General features: G+C 39.6%; 1 non-coding gene and 1 pseudogene across 1 annotated transcript; both read right to left on the bottom strand.

Moving 5' to 3' along the window:
• Positions 1 to 488: 488 nt before the first annotated feature.
• On the bottom strand, positions 489 to 1,813 carry LOC133245352 (craniofacial development protein 2-like; annotated as a pseudogene).
• A 10,337-nt stretch (positions 1,814 to 12,150) lies between these two features.
• TRNAG-CCC (transfer RNA glycine (anticodon CCC)) lies at positions 12,151 to 12,223 on the bottom strand. Its single transcript has one exon. It is a non-coding gene; the product is annotated as a tRNA-Gly (tRNA).
• Positions 12,224 to 25,650: the final 13,427 nt, after the last annotated feature.

Consider the following 25,650-nt stretch of genomic DNA (forward strand, 5'->3'; position numbering starts at 1 on the left):
GTTGGCAATTTGACTTCTGGTTCCTCTGCCTTTTCTAAAACCAGCTTGAACATCAGGAAGTTCACGGTTCATGTATTGCTGAAGCCTGGCTTGGAGAATTTTGAGCAGTACTTTACTAGCATGTGAGATGAGTGCAATTGTGTGGTAGTTTGAGCATTCTTTGGCATTGCCTTTCTTTGGGATTGGAATGAAAACTGACCTTTTCCAGTCCTGTGGCCACTGCTGAGTTTTCCAAATTTGCTGGCATATTGAGTGCAGCACTTTCACAGCATCATCTTTCAGGATTTGGAATAGCTCAACTGGAATTCCATCACCTCCACTAGCTTTGTTCGTAGTGATGCTTTCTAAGGCCCACTTGACTTCACATTCCAGGATGTCTGGCTCTAGGTCAGCGATCACACCATCGTGATTATCTGGGTCGTGAAGATCTTTTTTGTACAGTTCTTCTGTGTGTCTTGCCATCTCTTCTTAATATCTTCTGCTTCTGTTAGGTCCATACCATTTCTGTCCTTTATCGAGCCCATCTTTGCATGAAATGTTCCTTTGGTATCTCTGATTTTCTTGAAAAGATCTCTAGTCTTTCCCATTCTGTTGTTTTCCTCTATATTTTTTGCATTGATCACTGAGGAAGGCTTTCTTATCTCTTCTTGCTATTCTTTGGAACTCTGCATTCAGATGTTTATATCTTTCCTTTTCTCCTTTGCTTTTCACTTCTCTTCTTTTCACAGCTATTTGTAAGGCCTCCCCAGACAGCCATTTTGCTTTTTTGCATTTCTTTTCCATGGGGATGGTCTTGATCCCTGTCTCCTGTACAATGTCACGAACCTCAGTCCATAGTTCATCAGGTACTCTATCAGATCTAGGCCCTTAAATCTATTTCTCACTTCCACTGTAGAATCATAAGGGATTTGATTTAGGTCATACCTGAATGGTCTAATGGTTTTCCCTACTTTCTTCAATTTAAATCTGAATTTGGCAATAAGGAGTTCATGATCTGAGCCACAGTCAGCTCCTGGTCTTGTTTTTGCTGACTGTATAGAGCTTCTCCATCTTTGGCTGCAAAGAATATAATCAATTTGATTTCAGTGTTGACCATCTGGTGATGTCCAGGTATAGAGTCTTCTCTTGTGTTGTTGGAAGAGGGTGTTTGTTATGACCAGTGCATTTTCTTGGCAAAACTCTATTAGTCTTTGCCCTGCTTCATTCCATATTCCAAGGCCAAATTTGCCTGTCACTCCAGATGTTTCTTGACTTCCTACTTTTGCATTCCAGTCCCCGATAATGAAAAGGACATCTTTTTTGGGTGTTAGTTCTAAAAGGTCTTGTACGTCTTCATAGAACCGTTCAACTTCAGCTTCTTCAGCATTACTGGTTGGGGCATAGACTTGGATTACTGTGATATTGAATGGTTTGCCTTGGAAATGAACAGAGATCATTCTGTCGTTTTTGAGATTGCATCCAAGTACTGCATTTCGGACTCTTTTGTTGACCGTGATGGCTACTCCATTTCTTCTGAGGGATTCCTGCCCGCAGTAGTAGATATAATGGTCATCTGAGTTAAATTCACCCATTTCAGTCCATTTCAGTTTGCTGATTCCTAGAATATCACATTCACTCTTGCCATCTCTTGTTTGACCACTTCCAATTTGCCTTGATTCATGGACCTGACATTCCAGGTTCCTATGCAATATTGCTCTTTACAGCATCAGACCTTGCTTCTATCACCAGTCACATCCACAGCTGGGTATTCTTTTTGCTTTGACTCCATCCCTTCATTCTTTCTGGAGTTATTTCTCCACTGATCTCCAGTAGCATATTGGGCACTTACTGACCTGGGGGAGTTTCTCTTTCAGTATCCTATCATTTTGCCTTTTCATACTGTTCATGGGGTTCTCAAGGCAAGAATACTGAAGTGGTTTGCCATTCCCTTCTCCAGTGGACCACATTCTGTCAGATCTCTCCACCATGACCCGCCCATCTTGGGTTGCCCCACGGGCATGGCTTAGTTTCATTGAGTTAGACAAGGCTGTGGTCCTAGTGTGATTAGATTGACTAGTTTTCTGTGATTATGGTTTCAGTGTGTCTGCCCTCTGATGCCCTCTTGCAACACCTACTGTCTTACTTGGGTTTCTCTTACCTTGGGCGTGGGGTATCTCTTCACGGCTGCTCCAGCAAAGCACAGCCATTGCTCCTTACCTTGGATGAGGGGTATCTCCTCACCGCCACCCTTCCTGACCTTCAACGTGGGAGTTTACTTAAACTCAACTTAAATGCATGTGCATTGAGTCAGTGATGCCATCCAACTATCTCCTTCTCCTCCTGTCCTCAATCTTTCCAGGCACCAGGGTCTTTTCCAAGGAATTGACTCTTCCCAACAGGTGGCCAAAGTATTGGAGCTTCAGCTTCAGCATCACTTCTTCCAATTCAGTTGATTTCCTTTAGGATTGACTACAATAGTATTAAGGACTTCCCTGGTGGCTCAGATGGTAAAGCATCTGCCTGCAATGTGGGAGATCTAGGTTCAGTCCCTGGGTAGGAAAGATCCTCTGGAGAAGAAAATGGCAATCCACTCCATTACTCTTGCCTGGAAAATCCCATGGATGGAGGAGCCTGGTAGGCTACAGTCCATGGAGTTGCAAAGAGTCGGATACGACTAAGTGACTAAACTAACTTACTTTCAATAGTATTGGGTTCCCCAGGTGGCACGGGTGGTAAAGAACCCATCTGCCAATACAGGAGATGTTGGTGACATGGGTTCCATCCCTGGGTCAGAAGATTCCCTGGAGGAGGGCGTGGCAACCCATTTCAGTACTCTTGCCTGGAGAATTCCATGGACAGAGGAGCCTGGCAGGCTACAGTCCATATGGTCACAAAGAGTCAAACTCCACTGAAGTGACTTAACATACACACACACAATAGCCTCAGAATAGCAATATTAATATTACCAGAGGTAATTATAAGTACTAAATATATAACTTAAAAATATTTTTATTTTGCATATACTATTACCATCTCGTATTGTATCAGATTGTCAAATTATGTATTTTATGTACTATAATCTCTCCTTTTCAATCCTCCTTTAGTCTTAGTTATTCAATTAAGTATTTATTTAATACCCATCATTGGTCTTTATGGCAATGATTCTTAAGTTATTTTGGTTGTCTGAAGCTCATTGGCTAAGACAGCACCATCTCATAGAATTTTCCATGATGGAAATGTTCTATATCTGCACTATCCAATATGATAGCCACTAGTCACATATTGTTCTTGAGCACTTTAAATGTAGCTAATTTAACTGAAGAATTGAACTTTTACTTTTACTTCATATAATTCATTAAAATTAAAAATTTAATAGTCACATGTGGCTAGTGGCTACCATATTGGTCAGTGCAGCTCTAGTAGATTTTTTATTAATAGGAAGGGCTCATGGGAACAGTATTCCTCAAGTTCTTGTATGTTGCTTACAGCCTGCATCTTTTATATTTGTAGGTCAGTTTTACCATATATAAAGTCTTTGGCTCACATTTTCTTCCATTGAGCATCTTAAGTATGTTGATCCATTTTATTTTGGTGTAAAAAGTTCCTGTTGAAAATCTGATGATAATATTATTTTTCCCTTATAAATCACGTGTGATTTTTGCCTAGATGATTGAAAGATTTTTTCCTTAAAGTTCAGTAATTTTACTAGAATATGTTTTAGTACTTGTGTAGACGCTTCATGATAAGCAACCACAGATGATAATTTCATTAATTGTGAATGCCACTTCATGTCATGGGTTACCTAACATCCTATTTTTCCATTGACAAAGAGTTCAGCACTTTATTCCAGACCAAAAAACATGACCAAATCAATCCTCAAATTCAGTTTTTCAGATGTAAGTGTCTGTTTCCCAAAATCACTCCTGGTACTAGTTGTGTGCAGTCAGGAGACAGAAATCATTCCCACAATTAGGATGGAGAGAATTTATTATCCAAGTAAGGCACTAACTGTGGTGTTGGAGAAGACTCTTGAGAGTCCCTTGGACTGCAAGGAGATCCAACCGGTCCATCCTAAGGGAAATCAGTCCTGGATATTCACTGGGAGGACTGATGGCTAAAGCTGATGCTCCAATACTCTGGCCACCTGATGTGAAGAACCGACTCATTGGAAAAGACCCTGATTCTGGGAAAGATTGAAGGCAGGAGGAGAAGGAGATGACAGAGGATGAGATGGCTGGATGGCATCACCAACTCAATGGACATGAGTTTAAGTAAGCTCTGGGAGTTGGTGATGGACAGGGAGGCCTGGTGTGATGCACTCCATGGGGTCACAGAGTTGGACACGACTGAGCGACTGAACTGAACTGAAAGCACTAACTTTATAAATGGCATAACTATTTTAGATATCTTTATTCAAGAACACAGTATACTCTTTCAATATTTACTTCAAATACGTTTATTTTTTATTTCAGGAAAGATTTTAGTATTTGGTCCTGCTTTGGGTTTCTTCAGGGACTCCTATTGCCCATATATTGGATTTTCTTTGCCTACCTTCAATATTTACCACTTTTCTTGACTTTTTAAATTTTTCCTTATTTCTTTTTGAATTTAAAAACATTTCCTTCTTTTTACCCTCCATTTTAAAGACATTGCTGCTGCTAAGTCGCTTCAGTCGTGTCCAACTCTGTGTGACCCCATAGAAGGCAGCCCTCCAGGCTCCTCTGTCCCTGGGATTCTCCAGGCAAGAATACTGGAGTGGGTTGCCATTTCCTTCTCCAATTTAAAGACATTACTTGTTGTATTTATTTGCTCCTACCTTTTTCCTGCAGTAATTTTCATTAATTTTTTTCTTTGCATTGGTAACTCTTCCTTGAGTTTTGTCACATCACTGCTGAGATTTTCCATCTCTGGTTTCTGATTTATATTGTATTGTTTTCTTAGTGTCTTTTAGCTTTTTGAAAGAACAGGTTAGACTTGGTCTTTGAGCACATCCTTGAGGTGTGCTTTCCTTGTAGGGATATTATTCTACTTCTTTTCTTTCTTTTCAAATAATAACATTTTATGAGATTTTATCTTGATTTTTTTGGTCTGTTATTCATTTTATTATAAATTTGATTTTTGTTGAACTTTTAAAAGTAAGCTTGTTTCAGGTTGATTTTCTAACTTTACAGAGCTCCCTCTTCTGTTGTTTTCATGCAGTGTTAAAAAAAAAAATGGTGTCTTATTTTTCTGGCTCTATTTTTCCTCCACACTTTGATCTAGATCTCGTTTGCCGGGAGCCAGCATATTGCATATTGAGTGCATATTGCATATTGAGTGCAGCACTTTCCACAGCATCATCTTTCAGGATCTGGAATAGCTCAACTAGAATTCTATCACTGCCGGGAGCCAGCGTGAGGAGCTCCACCCATGACAAAGGTCATGAGGAAGGAGGCTCGGCATACACAAAGGCGGGATCGAGCCTCAGGAGTCCCCCTGGAAATTCTCGAGCATCTACCCCCAAAACCAGAGTCTGCCTACTTTCTACTTTGTGCTTTCACCTACACCTCTGACTTTATGGGGGGCTGTCCCCCACTACCTCTCTCTGAAAAAAGAGTTAGCTTACAGCTCCAGTTAATAATTCCTAGGTGTGACAGTGTTTCAACCTACAAACTCCTTTGGAAGTCCTCTAGCCTGCCTGAATAGGTTTTTTCCAGCCACATGTGATTGTTCAGAGCCTCCCAACTGTGAGAGGCAGGAGATGTTCTAAACTGTCTAAACACAGATTCCTTTGAGTAGTTAAAAGATTGATTAGAAATTGTATTGGTGAAGGGTTTTTCACTTTTTGGGCCAATGTTTGCTGCTAAGTCTCCATATCCCTTACCTACTGTGTCCTTGGCAGTGTATTGATTGATATAATGGGTGTATAGAAATGTAAGTAGTAGCCTCAATGTTTGTAACCTTGGACCCTCGAGTTAATTCTTTTCTTGATTGAGCCCACCTCACCTTTGCCCTCTAGGAATGCAACTTTATCCAATGCTTTTTGGAGGCTGGCGCCTGACTTTAGAATAATCACCTTTAGAGAAAAATAAGTTTCTTAAAATGTTAACAGACCTCCTGGCCAGAAGATGATGTAAATCACCTAAACTTTTGCATATGATATGTTTGAAAGCCTGGCTTCGATTAGGATCAGGAACTGCTGTCCTTGCATGACTCTACCCCTTCCCCCATTATCCTCTATGCACAACTTAAGGTATAAAACTACTTTGGAAAATAAAGTACGCCCCTTTTTTATTCACCGAAATTTGGTCTCCCCATGTCGTTCTTTCTTTCACCTTCTAGCTGAATTTTTCCTCTGAGGCGGGGAAGCTCGTCAAGCCTACTAATTTTGCCTGGGCTTCTAAGATCTGACCGGGGAGGCCTTAGTGTCTCCTCTCCTTTGGGAGAACGGGAGGACGCCTGCGGCCTTCGTAGGTGACGTAAATTCCCTGCTTTGGAATTTTATTCAGCCTCTTTTCTTCACTGAATTTCTTCGCTGAGCTATCCTTATTTCACCACTCTTTATATCCTTAATAAACGTTTAATTAAGCAGTTGTTTCCTGATTTTCGCAGACGCCGTCCCCGCTTCGAATTCCCTGGATCCACCGGGGCTGGACCCCGGCACTCGTTTACGTTTATTTCTGTTGCTTCTGTCTTACTCAAATTTAATTCAACTGGCAGCAGTTTCTTCTGTGGGATTCTGCCTTGAAAGGGAGCCCTTTTAGATCTGCTTCAAGGGTTCAGAGGGACCAGACTGCCCCAACCCCATTTTGGAGTTTCTGAACTTGTTCTCAGTTTGGCCTGCTGCACTTTTTGTTGTTGCCTCTTGCCTTTTGTAGGGGTTTTAAGTCTATCAGTTTCACCATTTTCTCTGATTTCTCCAACACAGACACCAGTAATAGACACACAGCAGTACTCTTGCTGGTATTTTGCGGATGTTTTCTCTCTATTCATTTGTATTTTGGAGTTTGTCATCTATTTTGTTGTAAATATTGATCATATTTGGTCTTATATCAAATTTTCTTTGTATCTTTTATGTGGATATTCAACAAGACCCACTCCTGCCACCATCTTCCCAATTCAAATATTTTTTCGCCAAATTATCAGAAATTGAATTTATTGGGAAATAACAGGGGAATCAAGAGCATCAATTTTTTGGTGCTCAGCCTTCTTTAAGGTCTAACTCTCACATCCATACATGACTACTGGAAAAACCATAGCTCTGACTATACAGACCTCTATCAGCAAAGTGATATCTCTGCTTTTAATACGCTGTCCATGTTGGTCATAGCTTTCCTTCCAAGGAGCAAGCGTCTTTCAATTTTATGTCTGTAGTCACTGTCCACAGTGATTTGATGCTTTTGAGTTGTGGTGCTGGGGAAGACTCTTGAGAGTCCCTTGGACTGCAAGATCCAACCAGTCAATCCTAAAGAAATCAACCCTGAATATTCATTGGAAGGACTGATGCTGAAGCTCCAATACCTGATGCAAAGAAGACTCATTGGGAAAAAATCCTGATGCTGGGAAAGATTGAAGGCAGGAGGAGAAGGGATGAAAGAGGATGAGATGGTTGAGTGGCATCACTAACTCAATGGACATGAGTTTGAGCAAACTCCAGGAGAGAGTGAAGGTCAGGGAAGCCTGGTGTGGGGTCATGAAGTGTAGGACACTACTTAGCAACTTGAACAATATCAACAGAGGAATCACTGGGAAATGCAAATTATAGCCAGCTGCAGGTGAGTACTTTGATGGTGATATTAATATGTAATTCCCTCAAGGATGTGATATCATTTTTTTAATAGGTCAAGAGAGGTAATGGAAATTGTCATCTGGAACATGAGGTTAAATGGCATTCTCCTGAAGGTAGATGCTCGGGGAAGATCAGTGCAGTGTCTCCACACAAGGCAGAGCCAATTTCACCAAATGGGAAAGAAGGACAGCTTCATCTGGCAAGTGAGGCTCAGTGGGTATTAGGGGGCTCCAGGGACTCATAGTTATCTGATTTTACTCAAATGTACTTATCTTAGTTTTCAGGGTTTCACGCTTTCTTAATCAAAGTCTCCCTTGACCCTAAAAGACCTGGTAAGGTTATGGATTCAATTTCATTTCAAAAGTCACATGAGCAGCCTTGGCATCTCATTTGGATATGTCAGCCCAACAGTCTTTCAGATCAAATCAGTCACTCAGTCGTGTCTGACTCTTTGCGACCCCATGAATCACAGCACACCAGGCCTCCCTGTCTATCACCAACTCCCAGAGTTCACTCAGATTCATGTCCATTGGGTCAGTGATGCCATCCTGCCATCTCATCCTCTGTCATCCCCTTCTCCTCTTGCCCCCAATCCCTCCCAGCATCAGAGTCTTTTCCAATGAGTCAACTCTTCTCATGAGGTGGCCAAAGTACTGGAGTTGCAGCTTTAGCATCATTCCTTCCAAAGAAATCCCAGGGCTGATCTCCTTCAGAATGGACTGGTTGGATCTCCTTGCAGTCCAAGGGACTCTCAAGAGTCTTCTCCAACACCACACTTCAAAAGCATCAATTCTTCGGTGCTCAGCCTTCTTCACAGTCCAACTCTCACATCCATACATGACCACTGGAAAAGCCATAGCCTTGACTAGACGGACCTTTGTTGGCAAAGTAATGTCTCTGCTTTTGAATATGCTATCTAGGTTGGTCATAACTTTCCTTCCAAGGAGTAAGTGTCTTTTAATTTCATGGCTGCAGTCACCATCTGCAGTGACTTTGGAGCCCAGGAAAATAAAGTCTGACACTGTTTCCCCATCTATTTCCCATGATTGCATATTGTTTAATAGCAGTTATACTAACTCTCAAATTTTCTAATCTTGCCTAGATTGTAGAATTCAAAGAAATGTAAGGCCTGAGTTTATAATGCTTTTCTTTAAGCTCTTCAGAGCTTCAGAAGTATCCAGCTTGACCCATCGTCCTTGCCTGTCCCATTTCAACCATACTAATTCATAAAGAGGCTTGCCTTCCATAGGTACTTAATATAGGTCCAAAAATGTGATATTTAAGTTAATGCTATTTGTAACTCTCATGGACTGCCAGTTCCCATTTCTTAGTGGGAAATGAATCTTTACCTTCAAATCCAACCAAATCAAGATATCCACCCCAAATTCTTATTGTTGAGGATCAGTTTGTCTATGACTACCTCGAGTTTCACAAACTGTATTAGGGCTCAGTGTAGGAGATAGAAAATACTCTAGGAATTTTAAACAAAAAGGGACTTTACATAGGAAATTGAGTGCTTTAAAAACAGTTGCAAGTGCTAGAGTAGTGTGAATCAGGAAACCACCACTGGCACTATTGATTTCAGTGCGCTTCATCATAGATGCTACTCAGAGATCAGGTATTTGAGATTAGGAAGACACTTCCTCTGTCACTGTTGAAATTTTCTTGAAACCCATAAAGGATAAAGGTGATAACCAGACACAGTCTGGTCATCATTGCCTCCTGCTTTTTGACACTTGAGTCTTCATTTCATGATCTTGCTTGTTAGCAGAAATAATGACAGGAAGATTGCCTCTGCTCCGTATGGAGCTTCCAAAATATTTGTGAATGTATTAATTGGCAGAACCTAATTTGCATACAGAACCTTAACTGCAAGAGAATCTAAGAGATGTAGTTTTTCAACGAGGTGAGAATGGATACTATTCAGTATGTTGAAATACAAACAAACAAAAGCAAAAAAAAACTTGGATGCCTGTGTTAGTTTCTGTTGCCTTATGCAAAATAGGAGATAAACTGTAGTGAGGTGAAGAGTTAATGGAAAGAAGGCAACATAAACAGAAATAATATACTCTTCAAGAATTTGTGTTTGAAGAGGTAAGAGAAGAGATGTAATTAGTGGAGAATTCAGAAGAAAGAGTTTCTATTTCAAAATAAGAGATTTAAGCGTTAGAATGAGGAGGGGAAAAGGGGAGGAATCATAGAGAAGAGCTTGGTTGAGGATTTAGAATAGGATGCTAGGGACAATTGATCTAGTAAGGTCTTGAGGAGGTGGAAAGATAGGAATCAAGCTTACAGGCATCAAGATTGGCCCCAAACAGAGAAGCAGTTTTACTCTATAGAGTCCTACTAGGACCTTGAACACACAGAGATCTAACACGTGCAAGGACCCTCCAGATATGAGAGATCAGGGAGCCTGATCACAGGTGAGCACAGGCCTAATTCAATCATACAAGTATTTTGTGTAAAACAGATGAAGAGATGTGCATGTAGTCTCTTTTTTTAATGAAGAACTTATTTGGGGAAGGAAATGGCAACCCACTCCAGTGTTCTTGCCTGGAGAATCCCAGGGATGGGGGAGCCTGGTGGGCTGCTGTCTATGGGGTTGCACAGAGTCGGACACGACTGAAGTGACTTAGCAGCAGGAGCAGCAGCAGCAGCAACAGCATCTTTTGAATACTTTCAACGTTTGTTCTCAAGATGTTTACTTAGGACAGATCAAATCTAACCTGTATCATACAAAATATGAACACTATTCCACAACCACTCTTTTTTTCACTTAGAAATGTGTGTAGCTGTCTGACAAAGGATCCAGTCAGGACTCAGCACAGCTGTGTTCAAGTCTGGTTTTTACACACAGTCCTCTACTCTGCCGGCCAGTAGAATCTATCACTTCACTCTAACCATGATGGGTGTGGCCCTTTGTAAGTCCCTGAAAAGTAAATTGGTTTTGGTTGGCTACAGTAACAGAGTAAAAGTTTTGAAAGTATAATAATGCAACAATGCAGTTATATCCACTGTTAAAATGTAAAGAAAAATTACAAGTGGATATGATAAGAACAGACACTTTAAACTAAGTTATACAAGAAGACCAAAAGCAGGTGATTAGGCCAGAATGCATCCTGCTTTCACATTTGTCTTTTGCTGGGACTGCTTAGCAGGACTGCTGGTCTAAAACACCTGGATGGGGGCTCTTGTGTGTAAGGAAAGCAGCATCAGACAGTTCTCTCTGGCTGATGTGATTATGTCTTCCCAGATGGATCAGAGGCATGGAGGTTGGGTAGGCTATTCTAAGTGAGCAGTGATTTGGAGGGAGCATTGCAAAGGGAAGGAAGAGGACTTTCAGTTGTCCTCTTCCTCTTTGGTCAGTCTTGGTATCAAGAGGTTACTTGGGTAGATCCTTAATTATCCCCTATAATCTCACCCTCATTCTCCCTGCATATTCATTATTCTACATAAACCCACAATCCAGTTAAGAGTACTTGTGCTAATGTGGTGCCAATGTGCCCTGAAGACACACCCCTGAGTGACCTTTTTCAATCAGGAGTTGCCCTAAGTCCTTCAGAAGTAGATAGTCTGTCGCTGTTTATAGTCAATCACATATGCATGTTCTAATGCTTTATCCTGAAAACAAAGTTGAAACACTTTCCTATAACATGTTAAAAATGTTATCTGTGGCTCTCCTTCCTCCTGAAACATCCTGCTCAGCCTCAATGCTTTCCATTGCCCAGGTCTCCTATTTTTATACCCACCCAAATCTAGGGCCCTTTGTCCCATTTTTGAGATGAATCCTACCTGCGTCCCTTTCTCTCAGGGCTCTGGAAGGTGACTGGCTAGCAAATTTAATTAACTAATGCACAATAAAGTCCCATTGGCTTCATGCATCACTCTTTGAGGATAACATTTGCATTTTAAATGAAGCTTCTTAGACGTCAAGCTCAGCAAGTAGCTTATAGATCATTAGGACAAATGCTCTGACTTTATAAAGGAGGCCACCAAAGCTCTGAGGCCTTGCAGGACTTGCCAGAGGTCCAGGGCTGGTCAGGGACACAGCTAAAACCAGAACTGTTTTGGAGTCTAGGGTACCCTTCATCCTTCCACACAAGCTCCCACAACATGATTAATCAAAGAATTTTCAGGTAATAAGGGAGAAAAATATTTTGAGATATGTATTTACTTAATATTTAACATACATTTACTTACAAATGTGTCACTCCTTATCTAGAATTCCTATTCTCACCACTATTTCTCTCTGTGGTACACTTAGCACAGAAAACTACAACTGTTTCTTTTCTTTTCTTTTTAGTATTTATTTATTTGACCATGCCTGGTCTTAGTTGAGGCACATGGGGTCTTTGATTTTAGTTGAGCCACGCAAACTCTTGGTTGTGGCATGTGGCTTCTAGTTCCCTGACCAGGGATTGAACCTGGACCCCCTGCATTGGGAGCACAGAGTCTTAGCCACTGAACCACCAGGGAAGTCCCTACAATTGTTTCTTACTTGTGTGTTTCCCCAACTGGAGTCTGAGGTGCTAAGGATGGAGACTGGTTTTATTAATCAGTATCCCAGATATCCCCTTGTGTCCCAGCATCCAGGCCAAGGCAGGACAGAGAGGGGATCAGACGTACATTGCTGAAAGAATGAATGAGCTCATGAATAATTGCAGCACAGGGGCTATTCTTAAGTACATTTTTGTAGTTCTAACAGGGTCATTCTATCCATGTGGCATCTTTTCTAACATCCTTCAAATCACATCAGATACTGAACTTCCTCCTCCATTTCTCTTGAGGCTGGTTGCTGCCTTTAAATAATTTTTACTTTTGTGTCTTTGACACACTGATTCTTCTACTCAATTAGATTTCCTTTCCTCATATGGTTATCATCTTCTTTTTGCACGATTAAGAAATGACATACTTAAAGAACACCAGATTAACCCATTTCAATTTTCTTCTCAGCTAGGGATAAAAAAAAAGAGCCTTTGAAGAGCCTTCAAATCAACAGTAATCTCAAATTTTCACAACATAAAGAGGCAGAGCGCAAAGTGAATTTGACACTTTGAAAAATGCTGTAAACCTCCCAGTAGACAGATGAACATGCTTCCACTTCATAAATGCTTGTTTCTTAAGTATTCCATAAATACCGATGCCAGGCTTGTTAAGTAATTAATATTAACCTATTGAGAAAGCGTTTCTTTTCTATGTGGTTGATTTCCAATGAGGAGGCTAATTAAATATTAAAGAGCATGTAAGATATTTTATATAATCACAGTTTCTAGCTCTATTTACAAAGGATGCCTACATACTTTGAAGTAATGAAGAATGAAGTAATAGATGGTATGAGTCCATTTTTATCTGTATACAGAATATGCAGATTTTATTCGACCTGGACCTTCTCTGCCCAAGTCTCTCTAGTCAACTTATCACCATTCACAACTGCCCTCTTGAACTCTTTCCTTCCTATTTCTACCATGATTTGAAAGGCTACTATTCCACTCTCTGTTTTCTGGTCTTATCTTCAATCATTTTATTTCTGTAAACTCTATTACTTGTGTTATTTATGTAATAAACAACAAAGACCTTCCTTTTGTGTCATTAATGTGACTCATCCCTAGTTAGTTGGGTGCTTAAATCTCTGAGTGTGGGGGGAAATCATATCATATAGATGCTTTGTTATCTGAGGCTTCCTTATCCCTTGATATCTTCCTAAGATTAACCGGAACCATGTTCTATGCCTCATGGGAAAGTCTAATGCCCTCCCAAGAATCTGTGAAAATTCTCAGGGACTTTAATTTCTTATAGTCACCTTTGAATCCAGTCACATATTTCCACTCAGTTCTTATTTCCCATTATGCCTCTTTGTGACTGGTCATTTCTCTCCTTCATTTTGGCATTGACCCCAAAAGAATTTAAAAAGTCTTTATTTTCTTCATTTTGGTTTTGTCGTTCAGTCACTAAGTCGTTTTGGCAACCAGGCTCCTGTCCTCCACTCTCTCCCAATGTTTGCTCAAATTCGTGTTCTTTGATTTGGTGATGATACCTAACCATCTCATCCCAGTAGCAGTATCGGACACCTTTCAACCTGGGGGCTCATCTTCTGGAGTCATATCTTTTTGCCTTTTCATACTATTCATGGGATTCTCATGGCAAGAATACTGAAGCGGGTTGCCATTTCCTCCTCCAGTGGATCACAATTTGTCAAAATGCTTCACTATGACCCATCCATCTTGGGTGGCCCTGAACAGCATGTCTAATAGCATCATTGAGTTACGAAAGCCCCTTGGCCACGACAAGGCTGTGATGTACATATACATGTGTATATATAATACATATACATATGTGTGTTTATATAATGATACACACAAATGTGTACATATATATATGGATATATAACTCACCATAGACCTCTATGTATGTGGCAAAAGGAAGTTCACTAAGATAAGTGGGAAATAAAGAAATAAAGCTAGATAAAAAGAAAACTTAGACTTGATCTTAAAAGTTTTTCTACTTGTCCTCCTCCTGCTTGTCCAGTGTTCTCTTCATTCTCCATTCCCCCTTCCTCTCAGAAACAAAAAGTCTTCCTCAAATTCTTCTCAACATCTATGCAGAGCAATCGAACCCCCTTTACCTGTAATCCCTGGATTTTCTCTGTAAATACAGGAATTCCATCTTACACTGCATGTAGGAGTCCACACCACTATATTCTTTGACTCTGTCCTGGGGGGATGAGTCATGCTTGGTTTTGGCTCTTTCATTACATTTACTTTTCAAGCAGAAACCATCAGATCCTGACACATTTTCCTAACCACTCAAAAGCACATGAACAAGGCAGTTCTAATTTTTGCTTTTAATTTTCTTTATGTATTTGTCTTTTGTTGTAAAAACACATCATGCTTTGGGGATTTTAGATTACTGACCTTAAGAAATAATTGAAAGGAAAAATTTCAGAAGCATCTTTGCTGACCTTGCTAAATATTTATATGAGTTAAGTGGATACAAGCAGGATTGTTTCTGATGCAAAGAACCTTGAATTGTTTTTAATATATAAAATGCTATGACTTTCAGGTGTATGTTGAAAGAGGATTAGATTTGCTGTATGTAAAAAGGAGGAGAGAACTTTGAATAGGACATTTACCTTATATGGAGAAAGTGCTTCAAAATCAAATAAAATTTGTTCATTAAAAACATACTTCCTTTTATTCTCTAAAAACCAAGGAGGAGGATTAATCTACTAATGACTTAGAAGCTCTACTTCCTTCCATTTAAGGCAGAGTCTTCAGTAGCTACACAGTGGAGGACTTAACCCAATCGATTCCTGCAAAGGAAAATCACTTCCCAGATACAATGACCCACAATCACAAGGCTCAAGAACACTTAAGTCTCCTTTTACAAAGTCCAATGTCAGATAGAGGGCTCCTCAATCTTTTTGTTCAGTGAATTGGATGAGGCTTGATGGCTTTTTTGATAAGAGCTTTCCTAACTTGAGATTCATTTAACACATGAAACTAGGAAAATAAGAACACAAACTGGAGTCTCTCCAAGTGTTTACAGATTAATAGACATTTTAGGCACTTGCTAACTAGGCAAATATTGTTTAAGGAGAAACCACATGTCGACACAGGTGGTGTGGCCTCTACAGCAAGACGTAAGAAGTGGGGGTGCTGTTGATGAGCAGCAGACACTAAGCAGTTTGGGGAGGGAGCAGAAGGAATTCACTTTACACAGAGGGAACGCCTGAACCTTTTGCTGTTATTTGTTCATTCACATAACATGTTTTTATTGAGTCCTATGTGCCAATTACTGTGATTCAGAGGGAACATAAATTGTAAAGACACATTCGTCAGGATTCTTGGTTGCAAGTGTCAGAATATAACTCAAATGCCTTAAGTACAGAAGGGAATTTATTGGCTTATATAATTGGGAAATGCAGAATGCACTTGTTGCTCAGTTATTAGATTCGGAGGCTGAATTATGTTATTTGGGCTCTAGTTCCATATTCTAACTTTGCACCCCTCTCCAGGGTTAGTTCAACTCCATGGACATGCTCTCTTTATTAGATGGGACAGATGACTATTAGTAGTCCAAGGCCTCTATCATTACAGTATTCAATCCAAAAGGAAAAGAGAAATCTTCTCTTTCCAGGATTTATATACTAATATCATGAAATGATTAGATAGCATCACCGACCCAATGGACATGAACTTGAACAAACTCTGAGAGGTAGCAGAGGACAGGGAAGCCTGGTGTGCTGCAGTTGATGGGGCTGCAAAGAGGCGGACACAACTTAGCAACTGAACAACAATAACAAACCATGAAAAGATTCTGTTCAATCACATGCCTATACTTAATATCAATTGTTGTCATCAAGAGGATTATGGTACCAGGAATTGCCAGTCCTGGATCACAGGCCCAAGCCCTCGGGGCACAATGAATAGTCTATGCAGAGCTACATGGGATGAAGTTATGGCACTTCCCCAATGGAAAGAATGGTCCTAGGGGCTTTTCTGGTGTCTCGGTGGTAAAGAATCCACTTGCCAATGCAGGAGACACGGATTTGACCCCTGATCCGGGAGGACCCCACATGCAGCAGAGCAGCGAAGCCCATGGGCCACAGCAATTGAGCATGTGCTCTAGAGCCTGGGAGATGCAACTACTGAAGACCCCACGCCCTAAAGCTCATGCCCCACAAGAGAAGCCACCATGATGCAACTAGAGAATAGCCCCTACTCACCACACCCAGAGAAAGGCTGTGCGGCAATGAAGACCCAGCACAGCCAGAAAGAAATAAAAACAAGTATATTTTTAAAAAGTCAAAAAAGAATGGTCCTGGGAGGACAGAATTGATGTCCACAATAAAAGCTGTCATCTCTTCCTCAAGAAACTGAGGATGGTGATGGAGACGGACATATAAACAACTGCAATGGTGAGATAAAAGCTATTAATAATACACTACAGATAAGCCTACAGTACTATGTGAACACAGTGGTGACCTACTACTCACATTTGGGGGAGTCAGTGATGGTTTCCTGGATAGTACACCTCTTGGATGAGTCTTCACGCAAGTAAATAGAAGTTATCAGGTGAATGGGGAGAGTGCAGAATAGAGTTTTGGCAGTAGAAATAGCACAAACAAAAGCAGGGAGATGACAAAGCACAAGGGCTGTTTGAGGAACTCGAAATAGTTTTAAATGGCTGGAGAGTGGCATGTTCTTGGGAAATTCCAGGAGAAGGTTACTCCTGTCAACCCAAGTCCAAAAACTGGAAAGGAAAATTCCAGGAATAAACAATTCGTAAGTTTCAGATTGCTACATCATTCTGAAATCTCACACCCTCCCACACTGTCCATCCTGGGATTCCCCAGCTATCAATGTCCTCTGCTCCTGACAGCCAAGCACTGACATCATCATAGCTCAAAGATCCAGGATCAGCCCAAGCAGATGATCCTACTTCTGGTGTATTGTTAGGAGGTCTGTACGAGCCTAACACTATGTTCTCATGCTGACTCACCTCTTTTCACCTCAGCACCTACGCGTTTTATCATCTCCTCATCACAAGGAGAATGAGTATAGTACGATAAGATATCTGGGGAGACAGGCCACGTTCACATAACTTTTATTACGATATATTGTTGTAACTGTTCTATTTTATTATTAGCTATTGTTGTTAATCTCTTACTGTGCCTAATTTGTAAATTAATTTTATCTTAGATATGTATGTAAAGGAAAAACATAGGATTTAGTATTATCTGCAGTTTCAGGCATCTATGGGGGCGTCTTGGAACATATTCCCCATGGACAGTGGGGCTACTGCATTTACCTTCCTATTATCAGGAGTTCCTGTGACTTTTGTTATTTCTGTTACAACTTTAATACCGCTTGCTCCTGTATCTGTGAACTTCATACAGAGAGGAGAGGATTTCAATACTTTTGATTTAGTCATCATAATTTATGGAGCAAAGCCTAGTAATATAAAAAGTGGAGTGGTCCTTAATCATTCTCTCCACAAATAGGGTAGGGACAAGTAGTAATGTTAGTCACTCAGTCATGTCCAACTCTTAGCAACTCCATGGACTGTAGCCCGCCAGGCTCCTCTGTCCATGGGATTCTCCAGGCAAGATTACTGAAGTGGGTAACTGTTCCCTTCTCCAGAGGATCTTCCCAACCCAGGGGTCAAATCCAGGTCTCCTGCATTGCAGGCAGGTTCTTTACCATTTGAGCTACAGGGAAGTCCCAGGGACAAGAATGGAATTATCTTTTTCTTTTTTTCCCAACAGACAATTGGTACAGTCATAGTTTTTCTTCATAATGACTGCCACAGATACTTCACAGCTTACAAGATGGAATCTAAGCTCTCTTGTCTGACTTACAAGGCCATGAACAACCTGTTCCAACCCATCTTTGCAGTTGCATTTCCTACCACTCCCTGATCTAGATACTCAACTCTGATCCAGGTTGTCTGATCTCCAAATGGCACTGTGTCTGGCACATACTGGCATTTAAAGACATTGAATTTTTGAGAGACAAATTGGAGGAAGTCAAATGCTTCCCTTTACCTCTTTTTGAAGTGATTGTATTTTCCTTGTTGAATGTTTTCATGGTAAAAATTAACACATAAAAGATAATAAGTAAACATTTCTTGTAATTTTATCACCCAGGATTAACCATTGATAACTGTTCAGTGAGTTTCTTTCCATTTTTTTTCTATGTATGCAGAAGCGTATGTATGCCTATACACACATATGTACACACATGAATCCCATTATATAGAATATGAATTCTGTTCTTTTCATTTAACATCTATTCTAAATTATTTCCCATCTTTGAATAGTCATGGATAATACACTTTAAAATTCTCTGTATAAATATCTATTACACACACATATGTATAGTCTAACGTTCTCTTGAAGCTAGATATGTAGGGTGATTTTAGTTTTTGTACATTATGAATATCTTATAATGAATATCCTTGAAGGCAGATTTTATCAGCATATCTGATTATTCCTTTAGATAAAAATTTAAAAGTAAAATTCTAGATCAAAATATATATTTATATTTATTTTATTTTCCCCCTATTTTATTTATTTATTTATTATTATTATTATTATTTTACTTTACAATATTGTATTGGTTTTGCCATAAATCAACATGAATCTGCCACGGGTGTACACGTGTTCCCCATCCTGAACCCCCCTCCCACCCCCCCACCCCCCATACCATCCCTCTGGGTCATCCCAGTGCACCAGCCCCAAGCATCCTGTATCCTGCATCGAACCTGGACTGGCATCTCGTTTCATACATGATATTATACATGTTTCAATGCCATTCTCCCAAATCTTCCCACCCTCTCCCTCTCCCACAGAATCCAAAAGACTGTTCTATACATCTGTGTCCCTTTTGCTCTCTCACATACAGGGTTATCGTTACCATCTTTCTAAATTCCATATATATGCGTTAGTATACTGTATTGGTGTTTTTCTTTCTGGCTTACTTCACTCTGTATAATAGGCTCAAGTTTCATCCACCTCATTAGAACTGACTCAAATGTATTCTTTTTAATGGCTGAGTAATACTTCATTGTGTATATGTACCACAGCTTTCTTATCCATTCATCTGCTGATGGACATCTAGGTTGCTTCCATGTCCTGGCTATTATAAACAGTGCTACAATGAACATTGAGATACACGTGTCTCTTTCAATTCTGGTTTCCTCCAGTTCCATTCTTCTTTCTCAAGATTGCTTTGGCTGTTCAAGGTTTTTTGTATTTCCATACAAATTGTGAAATTATTTGTTCTAGCTCTGTGAAAAATACCGTTGGTAGCTTGATAGGGATTGCATTGAATCTATAGATTGCTTTGGGTAGTATACTCATTTTCACTATATTGATTCTTCCAATCCATGAACATGGTATATTAGTGTCCTTTTTGATTTCTTTCACCAGTGTTTTATAATTTTCTATATATAGGTCTTTAGTTTCTTTAGGTAGATATATTCCTAAGTATTTTATTCTTTTTGTTGCAATGGTGAATGGAATTGTTTCCTTAATTTTTCTATTTTCTCATTATTAGTGTATAGGAATGCAAGGGATTTCTGTGTGTTGATTTTATATCCTGCAACTTTACTATATTCATTGATTAGCTCTAGTAATTTTCTGGTGGACTCTTAAGGGTTTTCTATGTAGAGGATCATGTTGTCTGCAAACAGTGAGAGTTTTACTTCTTCTTTTCCAATTTGGATTCCTTTTATTTCTTTTTCTGCTCTGATTGCTGTGGCCAAAACTTCCAAAACTATGTTGAATAGTAGTGGTGAGAGTGGGCACCCTTGTCTTGTTCCTGACTTTAGGGGAAATGCTTTCAATTTTTCACTACTGAGGATAATGTTTGCTGTGGGTTTGTCATATATAGCCTTTATTATATTGAGGTATGTTCCTTCTATTCCTGCTTTTTTTTTTTGTCCTGGCTATTATAAACAGTGCTGCGATGAACATTGGGGTACACGTGTCTCTTTCCCTTCTGGTTTCCTCAGTGTGTATGCCCAGCAGTGGGATTTCTGGATCATAAGGCAGTTCTATTTCCAGTTTTTTAAGGAACCTCCACACTGTTCTCCATAGTGGCTGTACTAGTTTGCATTCCCACCAACAGTGTAAGAGGGTTCCCTTTTCTCCACACCCTCTCCAGCATTTATTATTTGTAGACTTTTGGATCGCAGCCATTCTGACTGGTGTGAAATGGTATCTCATAGTGGTTTTGATTTGCATTTCTCTGATAATGAGTGATGTTGAGCATCTTTTCATGTGTTTGTTAGCCATCTGTATGTCTTCTTTGGAGAAATGTCTATTTAGATCTTTGGCCCATTTTTTGATTGGGTCATTTATTTTTCTGGAATTGAGCTGTAGGGGTTGCTTGTATATTTTTGAGATTAGTTGTTTGTCGGTTGCTTCATTTGCTATTATTTTCTTCCATTCTGAAGGCTGTCTTTTCACCTTGCTAATAGTTTCCTTTGATGTGCAGAAGCTTTTAAGTTTAATTAGGTCCCATTTGTTTATTTTTGCTTTTATTTCCAATATTCTGGGAGGTGGGTCATAGAGGATCCTGCTGTGATGTATGTCAGAGAGTGTTTTGCCTATGTTCTCCTCTAGGAGTTTTATAGTTTCTGGTCTTACGTTGAGATCTTTAATCCATTTTGAGTTTATTTTTGTATATGGTGTTAGAAAGTGTTCTAGTTTCATTCTTTTACAAGTGGTTGACCAGATTTCCCAGCACCACTTGTTAAAGAGATTGTCTTTTCTCTATTGTATATTCTTGCCTCCTTTGTCAAAGATAAGGTTCCTGCTTTCTGGAGAGTTTTTTATCATAAATGGATGTTGAATTTTGTCAAAGGCTTTCTCTGCATCTATTGAAATAATCATATGGCTTTTATTTTTCAATTTGTTAATGTGGTATATTACATTGATTGATTTGCAGGTATTGAAGAATCCTTGCATCTCTGGGATAAAGCCCACTTGGTCATGGTGTATGATCTTTTTAATGTGTTGTTGGATTCTGATTGCTAGAATTTTGTTAAGGAGTTTTGCATCTGTGTTCATCAGTGATATTGGCCTGTAATTTTCTTTTTTTGTGGCATCTTTGTCAGGTTTTGGTATTAGGGTGATGGTGGCCTCATAGAATGAGTTTGGAAGTTTACCTTCCTCTGCAATTTTATGGAAGAGTTTGAGTAGTATAGGTGTTAGCTCTTCTCTAAATTTTTGCTAGAATTCATCTGTGAAGCCAAATGGACCTGGGCTTTTGTTTGCTGGAAGATTTCTGATAATAGTTTCAATTTCTGTGCTTGTGATGGGTCTGTTAAGATTTTCTATTTCTTCCTGGTTCAGTTTTGGAAAGTTGTACTTTTCTAAGAATTTGTCCATTTCTTTCACATTGTCCATTTTATTGGCATATAATTGCTGATAGTAGTCTCTTATAATCCTTTGTATTTCTGTGTTGTCTGTTGTGATCTCTCCATTTTCATTTCTAATTTTATTGATTTGATTTTTCTCCCTTTGTTTCTTGATGAGTCTGGCTAATGGTTTGTCAATTTTATTTATCCGTTCAAAGAACCAGCTTTTGTCTTTGTTGATTTTTGCTATGGTCTCTTTTGTTTCTTTTGCATTTATTTCTGCCTTAATTTTTAAGATTTCTTTCCTTCTACTAACCCTGGGGTTCTTCATTTCTTCCTTTTCTAGTTGCTTTAGGTGTAGGGTTAGGTTACTTATTTGACTTTTTTCTTGTTTCTTGAGGTATGCATGTATTGCTGTGAACTTTCCCCTTAGCACTGCTTTTACAGTTTCCCACAGGTTTTGGGTTGTTGTGTTTTCATTTTTATTCATTTCTATGCATATTTTGATTTCTTTTTTTATTTCTTCTGTGATTTTTTGGTTATTCAGCAGCGTGTTGTTCATCCTCCATATGTTGTAATTTTTAATAGTTTTTCTCCTGTAATTGAGATCTAATCTTACTGCATTGTGGTCAGAAAAGATGGTTGGAATGATTTCAATTTTTTTGAATTTACCAAGGCTAGATTTATGGCCCAGGATGTGATCCATCCTGGTGAAGGTTCCATGTGCGCTTGAGAAAAAGGTGAAATTCATTGTTTTGGGGTGAAATGTCCTATAGATATTAATTAGGTCTAACTGGTCTATTGCATCATTTAAAGTTTGTGTTTCCTTGTTAATTTTCTGTTTAGCTGGTCTATCCATAGGTGTGATTGGGGTATTAAAGTCTCCCACTATTATTGTGTTATTGTTAATTTCCCCTTTCATACTTGTTAGCATTTGTCTTACATATTGAGGTACTCCTATGTTGGATGCATATATATTTATAATTGTTATATCTTCTTCTTGGATTGACCCTTTGATCATTATGTAGTGTCTTTCTTTGTCTCTTTTCACAGCCTTTGTTTTAAAGTCTATTTTATCTGATATGAATATTGCTACTCCTGCTTTCTTTTGGTCTCTATGTGCATGGAATATCTTTTTCCAGCCCTTCACTTTTGGTCTGTATGTGTCCCCTGTTTTGAGGTGGGTCTCTTGTAGACACCATATATAGGGGTCTTGTTTTTGTATCCATTCAGCCAGTCTTTGTCTTTTGGTTGGGGCATTCAACCCATTTACGTTTAAGGTAATTATTGATAAGTGTGATCCCGTTGCCATTTACTTTATTGTTTTGGGTTCGAGTTTATACACCCTTTTTGTGTTTCCTGTCTACAAAATATATATTTAAAAGACTTCTTGATCCACATAACCAAGTTGTTTCTAGAATAATTTTATCAACTTATGTTGTCAAGTTATATGACTATGAATATCATCAAATTGCATGAGAATGATTAATTTTCAGGATATTTAAGCATATGTCATGTGCATTTTGGGGATAACTTTACTAGATATCTAGATAAGTTGGATAATAATTTATATTTTAATATTTAAACTTCTAGTAGACTATCTTTCCACTTATTCCAGTGCTATTTTTGGTCCTTTAAATTTTCAAAAATTTCCTCCATGGACATTTCTTAAGTTTGTTCCTGGGTATTTATAATTTCTACTGAAATTGAGAATGGAATAGTTTTACACTGTATTTTCTAATTAGCTACCTTTGCCACATAAGAAAGCTACAGATTAAAAAACATAAAATCTCCAAAGGAGGAGATGCTTTGACTATCCTCCAAATATACCTTCCAGTTTATTCTCCTCGAAATTTTGTTCATGTGGTCCAGCTGCCCTAGGAAGCTCTTCTAAGGTCTTTCTACCTAGGAAAATCTGAACCATGAGGAAGAGAGTGGTGGTCCAACTGAATTCCTTTGCAAAGAGGACACAGGTCCTAGGACCACAAGTGGGACCAGCTGGATGTGCTCGTACCCTCGCCGATGCTATATTCTCACTGTCATCAGGCTCTGCGGCATGTCGGCAACTGCCAGTACCAGCCGACAAAGAGGAAAACGAATGCCAGGTCACACCTCATACCTGCTGGCTGTACTAGCACCTACATGTATTTGCCCTCTGGTGCACCAGTCTCTGTTTAAGCCCAAAGTTTGAGGCCCTCCAGTCAGTCTTTTCCTCTGACATGGTTGTAGTGATTATTTCTTGTTGTTCAGCTTCTAAACCACTCCTCTGTGTTCTGCTGCTCTGTGATGCTGGGGCCAAGGTCTGCAAACTATGCTTCTCAGAAGCTGCTGCCTGTTGGCTTCCTATTAGCTGATGGTCTGTCAGTGGGAAGAATGGCAGGAAGACTGGAAGGTGGAAGGAAGTGGAAGGGCTTTTTCTATTTCTAGTGTTGGTATCACTGTAGGGAAAACAGTCCCAAAATACAACTATGGATTCAGTCCCCAGCTTCATTGGCACTCCCCAAACCAGTTACATTGTTCCTGCTTAAAAGTACCAGCAACAGCCAGACACACCCTCCCTGAGGTCTGAGGACCAGCATGTGGGTGGGGGCTTCTTCTTACCTAGGTCTTGCTAACCCTCTCTTTTCTCTTTTGTTCCCCTAACCTTTGCTTTCTGTAGGTACAAATATTTGGGCTACCTCTGCTTGCTGTTTTTGCCCTCTCAACTTTCCATCACCTTTGTAACCAATTCTCTATATTAAGTACCCTCTCTTTGAAATACCTAGCTTGGAGTCCCCTTTCCTGATTGGACACTGTCTGATACAACAGCCATCCCCAGCAGGCTGAGAAGTCTGTGGTTACTCTCGTTGAACCCAGCCAACTCAGACCTGGCTGCCCAGGTACCATGTAGCCTAAATGCAACCATTAAGATGGTTCAAGTCCAGAAACTAGACTAGATACTGTGACTTTTTAAAATTAGAGTAACTGCCTTCAGCTTCTTGATTATATACCCTTAATTTCTGTGGAGATAAAATCTGATTAGAACCCTTTCTGGCTGCCCATCTCTTTTGCCTTGAGGGACAACGTATTCTATTAAGTATAGCAATAAATCTCTACAGGTCAAGCCCTCTTGGCTACTGCTCTAACTATAGTCTTATTATAATTACATCCATTTGACTTTGAGCAGTTAAGGATCACCATCTAACCTCTCCTGCTTTGGGGATCCTATTAACCCTATTGCTATGGGAGTTTATTTTATTTTTTTTCAACATTTTTTTTAAAGACCTTTTTTTTATGTGGATCATTTTTTAAGTCTTTATTGAATTTTTTACCATATTGCTTCTGTTGTTTATGTTCTGGTTTTTTGGCCATGAAACATGGGGGATCTTAATTTCCCAACCAGGGGTCAAACTCTCACCTCCTGCATTGGAAGGTGAAGTCTTAACCACTCCCCTGTCAGGGAAGTCCCTATGTGAGTCTACTTCTGAAATGACCTCTCAAACTGAGAACTTGGACTGCTGAACAAGACTCGAACATATCCATGATGCCCCACAAAATGAGAAGTCATTAAAGAGTTTTTTAAGCAAGGGAGTAATAGGGTCAAATTTGTGTCTTAGAGACATTCTGATATTCTCAACAGCATATTCTTTCTGGTCTTGGTAAATGGTGTATCTTCTTTGTCTTCTCATAGAACAGCAATTATCTGGTGAGTCTTCTAGCCTTATCAAGTATATCCATTCTCCAGCATGCCTACTTCTGTGAACCTTTCAAACAACTTTCTGGCACAACCATCTGACACAGCAGTTCTGACAATTTGATTTCCCTTAATGGGGTCCATTGCTTTTTTCAATACTTTTAGGAACTGTCCTGGAGTTTGCATCATCTCTCAGAGTCCTTGCCAGGCTATTGTATCTTGTATTTTAGCAGGGTGCTCCCAAACCAGTAAACTCAACCCTATCCAATCTTATGCTCCAACCTCCTTGAACATGCACCCTCAGAATCTGGCTCCACACCTGCTCCTCATCTTCTGCTGTACATATTGTTTATGTTTTGCTGCA

The sequence above is a fragment of the Bos javanicus genome, chromosome 3 (genome assembly GCF_032452875.1).
Source record: "Bos javanicus breed banteng chromosome 3, ARS-OSU_banteng_1.0, whole genome shotgun sequence".
Taxonomy (NCBI): Eukaryota; Metazoa; Chordata; class Mammalia; order Artiodactyla; family Bovidae; genus Bos; species Bos javanicus.